The sequence below is a fragment of the Saccopteryx bilineata genome, chromosome 8, assembly GCF_036850765.1.
Source record: "Saccopteryx bilineata isolate mSacBil1 chromosome 8, mSacBil1_pri_phased_curated, whole genome shotgun sequence".
Taxonomy (NCBI): Eukaryota; Metazoa; Chordata; class Mammalia; order Chiroptera; family Emballonuridae; genus Saccopteryx; species Saccopteryx bilineata.
In genome coordinates, this window is record NC_089497.1 from 12,780,002 (window position 1) to 12,793,824 (window position 13,823).

The 13,823-nt window shown below is 37.8% G+C and overlaps 1 non-coding gene across 1 annotated transcript; it reads left to right on the top strand.

Moving 5' to 3' along the window:
- Positions 1–562: 562 nt before the first annotated feature.
- On the top strand, positions 563–638 carry TRNAT-CGU (transfer RNA threonine (anticodon CGU)). The gene has a single exon. It is a non-coding gene; the product is annotated as a tRNA-Thr (tRNA).
- Positions 639–13,823: the final 13,185 nt, after the last annotated feature.

Consider the following 13,823-nt stretch of genomic DNA (forward strand, 5'->3'; position numbering starts at 1 on the left):
CTAAAATTTCTGGTTCATCCATAAGAAAATGTGTGAAGAGAACTATTTTTTCAGGAATAAATCTATAAGAATGATGATGATGAACTCTGTATTTTTATACTTACTCTTTGCCAAACCTCTCACTCCATAACTTGTTCTCACACATCTATACCCTTAACCCATTTACAATAATCTTCTAAGAGGACATGCCCTCTAAAAGATGGTACTTTTCAGGCCTTTTAAAAAGATCTTTAATACGTATGGAAGGATTTCTGTTTTAAAGTTAGAGATCAGTTTCACGTGCCTCTAATTACAGTCTTTCAAACAATAACCCTAGAGAAACAGCATGACAAAGTAATTGACTGTAGAGGTAGCACTAACAGATGATAAGCAATGCTTAAAAACACTTGTATATTTCAGCTAAATGCTACAGAACAATTTAAATTTTATTTTCTAGATGCAACAACTAGGCACTTTATAGTAATAATGCTAACCAAACACCAAAGGAATAAACAAGCACTAAAATTAGAAAAACCAGGAAGGAATTACTTGTTATGCTTAGCAGTTAAGAGTATATCAATAGGCCCTGGCCGGTTGGCTCAGCGGTAGAGCGTCGGCCTCGTGTGTGGGGGACCCGGGTTCGATTCCCGACCAGGGCACATAGGAGAAGCGCCCATTTGCTTCTCCACCCCCCCTTCCTCTCTGTCTCTTTCTTCCCCTCCCGCAGCCAGGGCTCCATTGGAGCAAAGATGGCCCAGGCGCTGGAGATGACTCCTTGGCCTCTGCCCCAGGCGCTAGAGTGGCTCTGGTTGCGGCAGAGCGACGCCCGGGAGGGGCAGAGCATCGCCCCCTGGTGGGCAGAGCGCCCCCTCTCCCCCCCCCCCTCCGGTGGGCGTGCCGGGTGGATCCTGATCGGGCGCATGCGGGAGTCTGTCTGACTGTCCCTCCCGTTTCCAGCTTCAGAAAAATACAAAAAAAAAAAAAAAAGAGTACAGCAATAAATTTCAGGTAATTAAATATCAATGTTATTACATGCCTAGCAGGTAACAAATACTTTGCTAAGTATTTTTCATGCTTTATCTTATTTATTTATTTATTTTTTTTTTTTTTATTTTATTTTTTTTTTTTCATTTTTCTGAAGCTAGAAACAGGGAGAGACAGTCAGACAGACTCCCGCATGCGCCCGACCGGGATCCACCCGGCACGCCCACCAGGGGCGACGCTCTGCCCACCAGGGGGTGATGCTCTGCCCATCCTGGGGTCGCAGAGCCACTCTAGCGCCTGGGGCAGAGGCCACAGAGTCATCCCCAGCGCCCGGGCCATCTTTGCTCCAATGGAGCAACTTTATCTTATTTAAATCTTAAAAATGCTTTTTGATAATCAATTACCACCTTTTTGGGGGGGTTATTTTATAGATTAAGATAATCAAAATAAAATGACTGACCTTTAACTATATCTTAACATATATTTTCTCATATAAGCTGTGTTTTATAGATTAAGATAATCAAAATAAAGTGACTGACCTTTGACTGATATCTTAACATATATTTTCTCATATAAGCTGTGTCCTAATCACTAAATATATCTATTGAATTTATTTATTTCCTTCAGAAACTAATGATAAATATGAACAAAATAGAAATATTTCATATCTTTTGTAATTATATTGGGACTATTTGTTTTAGATACCTAATAAGTATGGACCTAAGACTAAATAAATAAACTCATATAGACAGGTATTTATTAGTCTAGTTTCTTGATACAAGCAATTAAATATTTATTAGCCTGGAAATATTCTTGTATTACACTGTTCTTTATAAATATACTAAAATTATGCAGATAATCATCAAAAAACTGAACATTGCATATTTCTGTGATTGTTGTGGTTGTTGTTCACTAACAATGAACAATACAAAAGAGTGTAAAGATCACTTCAGAAATCTTATTGTGAACGTTTTGATGGACTTCCTTCCAGATACATCCCAATAAATCTATTTACACAATGTTCCATATTTGTCATGGTTGCTGAATTGTCCGTTCTACTGACACATCAAAATTTACTCAACTAGCTCCCTAGAAGTGGACATTAGGTCAACTTTTCTTTTCTTATCTTTCCTTTTCTTCTTTTTTTAAAATTAATTAATTAATTAATTAATGGAGGGGAGGCTTCTAAAAACAATTCTGCAATGTAAATGTCTCTGTGAGGTTTAGGCATTCATCTCATGTCACATTTGATTATCCTTCAATACAGTACATAGAAAACAGTAGGAGCTATAGAGCTCCAAAGAAAATAAAGTAACAACTTTTCAGCCTTTCAGCTGATGGCAGACCTCCTTGGGGCATTGCTCTGGCAGCCTGTGGGTCTGTGCAGAGCTGGCCCTGACGGCCAGGTTAGTGACTCCACAGACAGCTCTCAGCAAGTGAAACCACACAGGTCCTCCTGGGTTCATCCACTATTACCTGAGCCCATTCCTGGGAGAGGGGGGGGTATAGATATAGATAAAAATAGAGAGAGAAATAGATGATATATAGATTATAGATATAGATATAGATTATAGATATAGATATAGGTGATATGATTAGATGTAAAACACCCATGGGCAATCTTCTTAAGTTTGTATATTTTAAAAACTGTCCACATGTTCATATTCTATATATAGTGGCCTAAAGTCATCTGATGTTTTATAGTCAAGTTGATTGTTGGCTGGAGAACTCATCTAACTTATGGGACAGTCTAGCGACAAAGGGGAGAGAAAGTCTTACATGTTGCTGATGAAAAGAGAGCACATTTTCCAGAATTCCTATCAAAAGATCCGCTGCTTAGTTTGCTGTGGTGATTAAATCACATAAAATTCTTAGCTCCATGTTGGACATACTAAGAGACAAGTAAATGCCAGCCATTAGTATTACATTCTCTCAATTTCTCTACATATTTATTTGACCCCCTTCCTCCAACTGAAAAGTGTGTTCTCAGGAATTTTCCAGCGTGTGCCGGTGCACGTGTCTCTGTGTGTGCGATTCTTCCCATTAAGTCCTGTAACTTCTATTGCCAAACGATACTGTGAGTTTATCCACTGTTTACCAAATTCATTCCAACGTTCCAATTCAAACGCCCACCATTTCCCATGTAAATTGTTCTAACTCCTAACCGATATTCCTACATCTGATCAAACTCCCTTTCCCACTCCTCTCTATTGAGAGGCAGAACACTGTTTTCAATGCAAGCCTGATCATGCATTTTCCTTGCTGAACACAGTTCAGTGAATTCCATTTGCTATGGGATGAAGCCTATGTCTTTACTATGGCCCCTCACTCAACATCTCCACTCCAACCACAGTGGCCTTCTGGTAATTCCTATAAAGTTCAAGGAACCTCCTCTTGACGGCCAAAAAAAATGGCTTTTACTTGTTTCTGGAAGCCTCACCTCCCAACCCCAAATCTGTCTACATAATGCCTTGAAGTTTCAAATGTAAACTTAGTAGGTCTTTGTGATTACTTCCCCTCCCTCTAGTAGGGCCACTGGTCTCTGTTCATAATTCGAAGGCACCTCTTCATAGTTGTCATCAGCTTATTCCTTCTGCATTTGTTTCCTCTGTTTTCCATGCTCCATGCCTCTCTTCCCACTGTGATCCTCCCTTGGTACAGTTCAGGGCAAACAGCAAATGTGCAAATCTACCAGAGAAATGAGTGGACCTTTAAAAAGTTCGATATTAAAAGCCCAAGCAGCTTAGATAAATATGCATTATTATTATGTCAGTTTCTTCAGAATGGTCTATGACCAAAACAATATTTACTAATTTACAAAATCTGGAATGACCTAATACTAAAACAACCTATCAATTACACTAACGCATACACTATTAGCACATTACAAGATAGAAGGAAGATTCAAAACCCTTCCTTTGGTTTTTGCATCTATTGGGCTATTCCTGTATGTTATATGGTCATTTCAACAAAGCTGGAATGTGATGTTTTTTTTTTTACATTTTTCTGAAGTTGGAAACGAGGAGGCAGTCAGACAGACTCCCACATGCGCCTGACCGGGATCCATCTGGCATGCCCACCCGGGGGCGTTGCTCTGTTGCAGCCAGGGCCATTCTAGCGCCTGAGGCAGAGGCCATGGAGCCATCCTCAGTGCCCAGGCCAACTTTGCTTCAATGGAGCCTTGGCTGTGGGAGTGGAAGAGAGAGGCAGAGAGGAAGGAGAGGGGGAGGGGTGGAGAAGCAGATGGGCGCTTCTCCTGTGTGCCCTGGCTGGGAATCGAACCCAGGACTCCTGCACACCAGGCCAATGCTCTACCACTGAGCCAACCGGCCAGGGCCTTGGAATGTGATATTTATTAAAGTCTCTCTAACACACAAAATACCTTCCCTATTTGTCTGATGATGAAGGCAAATCAAATCAAGCATGTGTGTGTGTGTGTGTGTGTGTGTGTGTATTAAAGTTGTGTTAGATTGCTAAGGCTGCCATAACAAAATGCCACATCATAGACTGAGTAGCATAAACAATGAAAATATTTCTTGCCATACTTGAAGCTAGAAATCCAAGATAAAGTGTTCACAAGCTGAGTTTCTCCTGAGGCCTTTCTTCTGGCCTGTGGACACCTGCCTTCTCACTGTGGCCTCACAGTGAGGCTTTTCCTCTCTGTCTCTTCCTCTTCTTATAAGGAGACAGGCTGTATTAGATCAGGGACACACCCTTATTCATTTAACCTTAATTACCTCTTTAAATGTCCTATCTCCAAAGATCATCGTATTATAGTTATGGCTTCAACATATGAATTTGAGAAGTGCCCAATTTAGTCCATAACAGAAGTCCAAATTCTCTTAGCTCACAGATTACAAATAGAAAATAAATCACAAAGAGTACTGCTAGTCACAACAAGTGTATACTGTTGACTCTCGTAGTGTTTACAAGGCCCAGTAGAATTTATTTCTTTATTCATGTCCGTGCAATGAGCATGACAAACTTCCTTCATTATTATTGTACCTGAGTTTCTGCTAACTTTTTTAAAGAAACCCAGCAGATCAATGTTGTAAATAATTATCACTGTTCTTGTATGCAGACTAAGCCCGAGGGACACACAAACTATGTGTGTCATTTTTTTTTTTATTCTTCCTGTCACCCCTTTTTGACCCTTGGAGCTATGCCATCCTCGTGGGTATATAATGTGAGAGCTGACAGAGTAACAAATGTTAGAAGTAAGTTTTACATTGTGGTTGCCATTCATCTCCTGTAAAACACTGACATTTCTAGTTAAAATTAAAGGCACATTTCTATGTAAAAATTTCACAGTGATTTCACATCTTTAAAAATTAAACATTTCTTTATTAACCGCTGTTTTCAAGTCTCCTGATAACTAGACTATACATCACATCAAAATTTAACGGTTATTTATTTACTTAATGCAATATTACTGTTTAGAATAACAGATTTTTATCCCCACACTCATATTTTATATTCCTCCAGTGTTTTCCCTGTTGAATTTCCAATCCTCACTCCTAGACATCGTAACCTTAATCATGTTCATTTCTGTTCTGTGCTCTGAATACAAATAGCTCATTTTGCAACACGAGCATATAAATAATCTTATCTTTTCCTTCCTTTTTCTAACCAAGTCTCTTATTTTTCAAACCCACCTTCCACCAATAACCCCAGTTCAGATGCCTCTTCTATGTGGTTGAGTAGTTATGAACGTACATTTTGTGTTTTATCTTCCATTCCAATACCACTTTCACGCCCTTGAAGAAAGAAGGATCCCTTAACTTAATAATTATTATTTCACTATTTTAATTATACAGTCACCCTAGATCTAGTTCTAGATCCCTTGAAGTGCCATTTTATGTTTTTGCCTTTATAGAAGAAAGTCTACTCATCCATTCCTATAGGTATAGGAACCCAACTGTCTATTTAAACACCAGTAAGACTGTTTTATTGCCTGTTCCTATTCCTCGGGCACAATTATTTTACTGCTTTCAGGAACCAGAATGTTTCACTTCCTTTAGTTCTGCCACAGAAAAATTTCTTAGAAGTTTAGAATGTTCTCACTCCTTCCTACCACTGGATTAGCAAGAGTTGAGAAAAGGAAGAGGAGAGAGCTGCAGAGACAACACAGTTTCTAGAGCTATGCTCTCAGTGTGGGGATGTCGTTGTGCCATTTCAGACTTCAGACAATATATGGATACCCTGGGAGCCCTCACATTCCAGTTCTAGGCTGCCCACCCATGTGATACATGAAGACACTCTTAAAATTAGGAAACAAAAAACAAAATGAGATCTCACATATCTATATGCTGAAGAGGCATTGTTAAAGAACACACATATTAAACATCATTACATTTATTAATTTTGAAATAATATATTCCATGAGAGAATAACATTTACATATTTTTCACATTTTGTAAATGTGTGGGAAGAATATATTGTGTATTTGGTCAACGGATTATATTTTCTATGTATCAGGAGTCTAATGACCTCACAATAGTGATTTAACCCCTCTCCTCACTCATACCTTCAGATTCAAGAGACCATAACTCAGAAACTAGTGGGAGATATAAGAGAACTAAATTATATGCTCTTCTTGGGCTGTGTAATTTTGGGCCAATTACTTAGCCTTTTAGAACCCTGAGCTTGAGTGTGTGTGTGTGTGTGTGTGTGTGTGTGTCAGAGACAGAGAGAGTCAGAGAGAGGGACAATTAGGGACAGACAGGAAGGGAGAGAGATGAGAAATATCAATTCTTCATTGAGGCTCCTTAGTTTTTCATTGGTTGCTTTCTCATACGTACCTTGACCAGGGGACTACAGCAGACCAAGTGACCTCTTGTTCGAGCCAGCGATGAACTGTCAGACAGGATATACATGCAAAATATAGTTATCCAAAGGATGAGAGGGAAAAGCCTGCATGAGAATTGCGTGTGATTTAGTCATGAGGGCTTCATATCTCTGGCAATGACTTTGGAGAAACAACAGCATAGAAGTATTTAGCGAATGGCATCATATAAATTTGGGTTTTCCTCTCCACTGACCCAAACTCTCTTTCTGCTGGGATAGTGTAAAGCCAGTAACTGCCGCCATCGTCACAGCCTCCTGGCTCTTGCAGGTTCGCATTGGATCCAGACAGACAGTAATGAAATTGCAGAACCAAAATCTGATGGTCCATTTTTCTTTATTTAGACTGGCACTCAGCAAGCAATAAATACACACAGCGGGAAACACTTCCCTTTCCATTCCGGGCTCCCAAAGCCACTGACTCATCCGAGTTTTCCTAGAATCAAAGGCTCTCACCTCTTTGCCTCCATTTTAGTTACCTCCTCTCCTGCACATGGCCTCTCTCTCTCTCTCCCCTGGATCAATGTGGTCTCTCCAAAATGACCTCCTAGCTCCTTCTTTTAAAATCCCTCCCCCAACACACATTAGTATAACCAAGCCCCTTCCCAAGCAAGAAGGGCAAATAGCTATATCACGTCAGAGCATCACCACGTAAGAACAGTGGCCCTCTGTAACAGAGTGAGCATAAAACAACTTATCTGCCCAACAGAGAGTAAACCTCTCTCAGCTTATCACAGTCTTTTCTACCCATATTTAATAATGCATCTTCTACAGGGAAGGAAAAATATCTCTTTCCTTTACCTTTCTCACAGGCCTTGCCCAGGACCCCTGTAACAAATGACAGATGCATACAAATTTATTTAAAATGTCAGTTGTGTGTGTGGCATGGGAGCATTCTTATGGAGACAAAGACCCAGTGTTTTTGTCCTGGGTGTGATGAAGAATAAAAAGTTGTGGACAGATATGATAGGACAAAGGGTATGAGGTAAGTGTAGTAAACGGGGTGGGGGGGGGACTTAGAAAGTTCCTCTCTCTGTCCCTTACACTTTAGAGATAAGGACACTTCTTTCTTCCATGTATAAAGAGGGGGCTGCTCACATGGAGGTTTTAAACCTGGTCCAGGGCTCGATTGAAATGTTTAATACACCAAGTACCTTATTGTGAAATCGTATGTCAGTAATTCTCCATCAGGTCCGAGAATTACTGACCCTGATTTTCTGCTGAAAATCATTTTACCTACAAGAGAGCACACCACAGTTCTCAACAGTATGTTTTGTTTGGAACGTCATTGGAGGAATAAGTAATAGATTTTAAAACATTTTAGTTTCCTTTCCTGCTCTAGTTAGAGAAACGGACGAAAAGGCCGTTTTCCAATTTACAAGATTATGTTATGCATTGGAATACTTCTATTAATCAATATATTGATAGAAACCTCAGTGTTAAAAATAATGTATGTCTACAACTTTCTAAGCTCTTTCAAATATACCATGTGAAATGGGAAATTTAGTTTACTTAGTATCCCAGTTCTAAGCATGTTCACTCAAATATAAAATATTAACACTGTTAGTGTTAGCAAAATTGGATTATACATTAATGGATATGATTTGTGAATGTATCATAGCTATAAGGTTTATACTTCAGTAAATATTGAGCCAATTTAACGAAATAACCAACAAAAGTGTCATTCAGCACCAATGTGATCAAGGGTGTATCATGCATGGTGTGACATGATTTGTCACCTGGGCTCCTGTCTACTAACAAACAGAGTGCAACCAAGCTGACTGACTCATTTATTAAGAACACTATGAAACCATCCACTGGTAACGGTTTTTAGTCGTCGCTGATCTACACCAGATTTGAACTGCTGACCTGAAGGTGTAAGATCCCATATCCGGCTTCTCATTACTTGTGGTAAGATGGTTTGGTTGCAGAGTCTTGCTAAAGAAATGATTTAGAAATGGAACACATATTGCTCTTGTGTCTTCAAAGGACTTTCTTAATATACTGTTTCAAAATTGTGTCTGTTTCACTAATTTGCTTCAGTGATTTGCTGCTATTATTAATATTCAGAATTCTGCACATGAGGTATGTTTTATGCACGAAAGAGATTAGGAGATTGAATCAACCAATCCTGCTGTGAGATATAATCAGTATTTCTTTATGATTTAAATTTTCCTAAAGAATGAGAGAAGAGAGCAATTTACAAAAATAGCATTTCTACTTTTCGGTCTTATTTACAATTTATTTAAAAGATCCCACCTCTCCCCTGAATTCAGCAAACTAGAAAGTAACGGAACAAAAGAACAGTATCTTGCCTATCTTATAATTGACACTGACAATCTAAACATTTCATGCCTCACAAAAAGTATCAGAAACAAAGGATATGAGTGGATAGATGTAATATACATGTATATCATTTGCCCACCAGTCTGTGTCTCCCTCACAGCAGACGCTCACACCTCGGAAGGGAAGTATACATTACCCTGAAACAGTGATTAATTAGATGTAACTTTCAAAGAAAGTTGAACAGCTGAATACCTTTGAGTAAAAGCTTTCATAAATTCACTATTAACATCATCATGCTAGATTGTAAAATTCTTTTCCCATATGTATGGATCTTTTCTCACACTTTGTAAATTATTTCCTGACCTTTCTGTATAGGTATGATTTTATTTTTCTTCCTACTGGCATGACTTTCTGAGAAATCCTGCAGACACAAATTTCTATTACACAAGTTTTTGCACTGTGAGTGATTTTTTCCCAAATATTAAGCTATAATCAACAGTTCAAATGTTATAGAAATGTTTACCTGAAACCTATGTACTCTTATTGATCAATGTCACCTCTTTAAACTTAATTCTCTAAATAATTTTTTTTGAGTTCATTTTCTAATATTTCATTGTTGGCATATAGAAAGGCTATGGACTTTTGTATGTTAATTTTGTATCCTGCGACCTTACTGTATTGGTTTATTGTTTCTAATAATCTTTTTGTGGAGTCCTTCGGGTTTTCGATGTATAGGATCATATCATCAGCAAAAAGTGATACCTTTACTTCTTCTTTTCCGATATGGATGCCTTTTATTTCTTTGTCTTGTCTGATTGCTCTGGCCAGAACTTCTAGCACCACGTTAAATAAGAGTGGAGAGAGTGGACAACCCTGTCTTGTTCCTCATTTAAGGTAGAAAGTTCTCAGTTTTATGCTGTTTAATATGATGTTGGCTGATGGTTTATCATATATGGCCTTTATCATGTTGAGATATTTTCCTTCTATACCCATTTTGTTGAGAGTCTTAAACATAAAATTGTGTTGTATTTTATCAAAAGCCTTTTCTGCATCTATTGATAAGATCATGTGGTTTTTGTTCTTTGTTTTGTTGATATGGTGTATTACGTTAACCGTTTTGCGTATGTTGAACCATCCTTGAGATTCTGGGATGAATCCCACTTGATCATGATGTATTATTTTTTTAATATGTTGTTGTATTCGGTTTGCCAGTATTTTGTTTAATATTTTAGCATCTGTATTCATTAGAGATATTGGTCTGTAGTTTTCTTTCTTTGTGCCATCCTTGCCAGGTTTTGGTATGAGGGTTATGTTGGCCTCATAAAAAAAATAATCCCCTTCATGATTGCAACAAAAAAAATAAAATACTAGGAATAAACATAACAAAGAATGTAAAGGACCTATATAACGAAAACTATAAGGCATTATTAAGAGAAATAGAAAAAGACACAATGAGATGGAAAAATATTCCTTGTTCTTGGATAGGAAGAATAAATATAATTAAAATGGCCATATTACCCAAAGCAATATATAAATTTAATGCAATTCCCATCAAAATTCCTATGAGATTTTTTAAAGAAATGGAACAAAAAATCATCAGATTTATATGGAACTATAAAAAACCCCGAATAGCCAAAACAATCCTAAGGAAAAAGAATGAAGCTGGGGGCATTACAATACCTGACTTTAAACTATATTATAGAGCCACGAAAATCAAAACAGCATGGTATTGGCAGAAAAATAGACACTCAGACCAATGGAACAGAATAGAAAGCCCAGAAATAAAACCACATATATATGGTCAAATAATCTTTGATAAAGGGGCCAACAACACACAATGGAGAAAAGAAAGCCTCTTCAACAAATGGTGTTGGGAAAACTGGAAAGCCACATGCAAAAGAATGAAACTCGACTACAGCCTGTCCCCGTGTACTAAAATTAATTCAAAATGGATCAAAGACCTAAATATAAGACCTGAAACAATAAAGTACATAGAAGAAGACATAGGTACTAAAATCATGGACCTGGGTTTTAAAGAACATTTTATGAACTTGACTCCAATGGCAAGAGAAGTGAAGGCAAAGATAAATGAATGGGACTACATCAGAATAAAAAGTTTTTGCTCAGCAAGAGAAACTGATATCAAAATAAACAGACAGCCAACTCAATGGGAAATGATATTTTCAAACTACAGCTCAGATAAGGGCCTAATATCCAAAATTTACAAAGAACTCATAAAACTCAACAACAAACAAACAAACAATCCAATAAAAAAATGGGAAGAGGACATGAACAGACACTTCTCCCAGGAAGAGATACAAATGGCCAACAGATATATGAAAAGATGCTCAGCTTCATTAGTTATTAGAGAAATGCAAATCAAAACTACAATGAGATACCACCTCACCCCTGTTAGATTAGCTATTATCAACAAGATGGGTAATAGCAAATGTTGGAGAGGCTGCGGAGAAAAGGGAACTCTCATCCACTGTTGGTGGGACTGTAAAGTAGTACAACCATTATGGAGGAAAGTATGGTGGTTCCTCAAAAAACTGCAAATAGAACTACCTTATGACCCAGCAATCCCTCTACTGGGTATATACCCCAAAACCTCAGAAACATTGATACTTAAAGACACATGTAGCCCCATGTTCATTGCAGCACTGTTCACAGTGGCCAAGACATGGAAACAGCCAAAAAGCCCTTCAATAGAAGACTGGATAAAGAAGATGTGGCATATATACACTATGGAATACTACTCAGCCATAAGAAATGATGACATCAGATCATTTACAGCAAAATGGTGGGATCTTGATAACATTATACAGAGTGAAATAAGTAAATCAGAAAAAAACAAGAACTACATGATTCCATACATTGGTGGAACATAAAAACGAGACTAAGAGACATGGACAAGAGTGTGGTGGTTACCAGGGGTGGGGGGAGGGAGGACATGGGAGGGAGGGAGGGAGAGAGTTAGGGGGAGGGGGAGGGGCACAGAGAACTAGATGGAGGGTGACGGAGGACAATCTGACTTTGGGCGAGGGGTATGCAACATAATTTAATGACAAAATAACCTAGACATGTTTTCTTTGAATATATGTACCCTGATTTATTAATGTCATCCCATTACCATTAATAAAAATTTATAAAAAAAAATTCTCTAAATAAAAATTTTTAAAGTAAATATATAGTGTATTTCTTATAAAATTGTATCCTGCGTGGTTTAGTGGTATAAAAAAGATACCACGTTTGAGCAGACATCTCTTTGAAACTGGAAGGGGGTCTAAATACATGGTCCATGGCTAACCTTATTTATTTTGTCCAATTTTAGAGCACACATGCTCCGGAAGCTTCTTACTATCTATTTTCCCAAAACAACATTTCAGTTCCAACCAGTCTCCTGCCTACATAGTGTGAACCCTAAGTAATGGTCTCTTCTCCACCCTGTGACCTTTTAAATCATGGAATATGACAAGTCACATAACCTGTATTTCCGGGTCCCTCATAAAAATCCAGTTCATCTGCTGCCGTTATTTTCTATTTAAAAAATAAAAATTAAAAAAAAAAGGAGCCATTAGCTCTGGTAGCTTCTTTTTGTCAACATTCCGAAGGGGAGAATGTGTATGTTGGAGAACGTGGGCAGGGCCTGGGACCCAGGTTTTGCTGAAGGCAGGATAACAGCTCACTCAGTTGCTTTCTTGTCCTGCACATGTGACTGTGGCTGAGTCCAATTTAAAGACATTATTTTCTGTCTGGTCGCATAGCTAAAAAGTCTATATGGTTTATAACTTTATGAGTATACTGACTTTTTTATGTTTTTTTTTATTCAACTATCTCTAAAATAGATTTATCTGATTAAAAGAAAAATTTTGCCGACAAATGATTGTTGAACAAACCATTACTCAAATATAAACAATCATGGGTTGTGCAATGGGCTAAGTGCCTTAACAGGTAAGGCTCAGTTTATCTACCAAGTAATTCTGTCAAGTGAGTAATATTTTATGATATTATGTTACATTTTATAGATGCTGAAACTAGGGTTTAGATTAGTTAATAATTATCTCATGGTTAAGGAGAAAATAAAATACAGGATTTAAAACCGAGCTTATCTCTTCTACAGCCTAAAATTTTGAATCCTACCTTATTTCTCCTGACACTTATAGAGTAAAAAACTTGAGGAAAGCAGAATATGTTGCCCCAAAATTAATATTAATTATTTTAAGCAGGTTATTTTTTAAGTAACAAAAAGACTAAGCAAGAAAGACACCTGCCTAAAGGAATTTCGATAAGAAAACCTGCTCAAAGGAAGGGCCAGGCTCATCTCACTGTGACCTTATTCACCCTAGCATGTATAAATTAAGTGTAGCATACAGGGAAGATCTGACCCAAAATGTATTTGTTAGATTCCCCTGTTTCTCATTGTTCTAGAAAAAAAATTGTTTACCACTTATTTGCTCATCTACTTTGTAAATTCCCTATTTTTTTTTTTGAAGTCCTAGACCCCTGCCTCTCTCTCTTTAGCCGAGAATGGCATATAAGCCTCACCTGCCCAGTATGTCTTCTGGTCTCATATGCTCATGGAACCCTCGCCTGGATGTATATAACAATACATTTTCTTCTGTTAATCGGTCTTACATTCTAATTTTATTATTATAGTCCAGTCAGAGAAACTTAGAAAGGTAGAAGAAAAGTTATTTTTCTATTCCCTACAGAACTCATACAACCTG